The sequence below is a fragment of the Tachypleus tridentatus genome, chromosome 10 (genome assembly GCF_004210375.1).
Source record: "Tachypleus tridentatus isolate NWPU-2018 chromosome 10, ASM421037v1, whole genome shotgun sequence".
NCBI classification, from domain to species: domain Eukaryota; kingdom Metazoa; phylum Arthropoda; class Merostomata; order Xiphosura; family Limulidae; genus Tachypleus; species Tachypleus tridentatus.
Window position 1 is genome coordinate 22392594 of NC_134834.1, and position 2397 is coordinate 22394990.

Here is a 2397-nt window from a genome sequence, read left to right on the forward strand (position 1 = left end):
GGTGTAATAACAAAACTCCATCTTGTGTATTGTCTGTTGTAGCTCGTTGTTTGTAGAGGGTGTAATAACAAAACTCCATCTAGTGTATTGTCTGTTGTAGCTCGTTGTTTGTAGAGGGTGTAATAACAAAACTCCATCTAGTGTATTGTCTGTTGTAACTCGTTGTTTGTAGAGGGTGTAATAACAAAACTCCATCTTGTGTATTGTCTGTTGTAGCTCGTTGTTTGTAGAGGGTGTAATAACAAAACTCCATCTAGTGTATTGTCTGTTGTAGCTCGTTGTTTGTAGAGGGTGTAATAACAAAACTCCATCTTGTGTATTGTCTGTTGTAGCTCGTTGTTTGTAGAGGGTGTAATAACAAAACTCCATCTAGTGTATTGTCTGTTGTAGCTCGTTGTTTGTAGAGGGTGTAATAACAAAACTCCATCTAGTGTATTGTCTGTTGTAGCTCGTTGTTTGTAGAGGGTGTAATAACAAAACTCCATCTTGTGTATTGTCTGTTGTAGCTCGTTGTTTGTAGAGGGTGTAATAACAAAACTCCATCTAGTGTATTGTCTGTTGTAGCTCGTTGTTTGTAGAGGGTGTAATAACAAAACTCCATCTAGTGTATTGTCTGTTGTAGTGTTGTTTGTAGAGGGTGTAATAACAAAACTCCATCTAGTGTATTGTCTGTTGTAGCTCGTTGTTTGTAGAGGGTGTAATAACAAAACTCCATCTAGTGTATTGTCTGTTGTAGCTCGTTGTTTGTAGAGGGTGTAATAACAAAACTCCATCTAGTGTATTGTCTGTTGTAGCTCGTTGTTTGTAGAGGGTGTAATAACAAAACTCCATCTAGTGTATTGTCTGTTGTAGCTCGTTGTTTGTAGAGGGTGTAATAACAAAACTCCATCTTGTGTATTGTCTGTTGTAGCTCGTTGTTTGTAGAGGGTGTAATAACAAAACTCCATCTAGTGTATTGTCTGTTGTAGCTCGTTGTTTGTAGAGGGTGTAATAACAAAACTCCATCTAGTGTATTGTCTGTTGTAACTCGTTGTTTGTAGAGGGTGTAATAACAAAACTCCATCTAGTGTATTGTCTGTTGTAGCTCGTTGTTTGTAGAGGGTGTAATAACAAAACTCCATCTTGTGTATTGTCTGTTGTAGCTCGTTGTTTGTAGAGGGTGTAATAACAAAACTCCATCTAGTGTATTGTCTGTTGTAGCTCGTTGTTTGTAGAGGGTGTAATAACAAAACTCCATCTTGTGTATTGTCTGTTGTAGCTCGTTGTTTGTAGAGGGTGTAATAACAAAACTCCATCTAGTGTATTGTCTGTTGTAGCTCGTTGTTTGTAGAGGGTGTAATAACAAAACTCCATCTAGTGTATTGTCTGTTGTAGCTCGTTGTTTGTAGAGGGTGTAATAACAAAACTCCATCTAGTGTATTGTCTGTTGTAGCTCGTTGTTTGTAGAGGGTGTAATAACAAAACTCCATCTTGTGTATTGTCTGTTGTAGCTCGTTGTTTGTAGAGGGTGTAATAACAAAACTCCATCTAGTGTATTGTCTGTTGTAGCTCGTTGTTTGTAGAGGGTGTAATAACAAAACTCCATCTTGTGTATTGTCTGTTGTAGCTCGTTGTTTGTAGAGGGTGTAATAACAAAACTCCATCTAGTGTATTGTCTGTTGTAGCTCGTTGTTTGTAGAGGGTGTAATAACAAAACTCCATCTAGTGTATTGTCTGTTGTAACTCGTTGTTTGTAGAGGGTGTAATAACAAAACTCCATCTAGTGTATTGTCTGTTGTAGCTCGTTGTTTGTAGAGGGTGTAATAACAAAACTCCATCTTGTGTATTGTCTGTTGTAGCTCGTTGTTTGTAGAGGGTGTAATAACAAAACTCCATCTTGTGTATTGTCTGTTGTAGCTCGTTGTTTGTAGAGGGTGTAATAACAAAACTCCATCTAGTGTATTGTCTGTTGTAGCTCGTTGTTTGTAGAGGGTGTAATAACAAAACTCCATCTAGTGTATTGTCTGTTGTAGCTCGTTGTTTGTAGAGGGTGTAATAACAAAACTCCATCTAGTGTATTGTCTGTTGTAGCTCGTTGTTTGTAGAGGGTGTAATAACAAAACTCCATCTAGTGTATTGTCTGTTGTAGCTCGTTGTTTGTAGAGGGTGTAATAACAAAACTCCATCTAGTGTATTGTCTGTTGTAACTCGTTGTTTGTAGAGGGTGTAATAACAAAACTCCATCTAGTGTATTGTCTGTTGTAGCTCGTTGTTTGTAGAGGGTGTAATAACAAAATTCCATCTTGTGTATTGTCTGTTGTAGCTCGTTGTTTGTAGAGGGTGTAATAACAAATCTCCAACTAGTGTATTGTCTGTTGTAGCTCGTTGTTTGTAGAGGGTGTAATAACAAAACTCCAT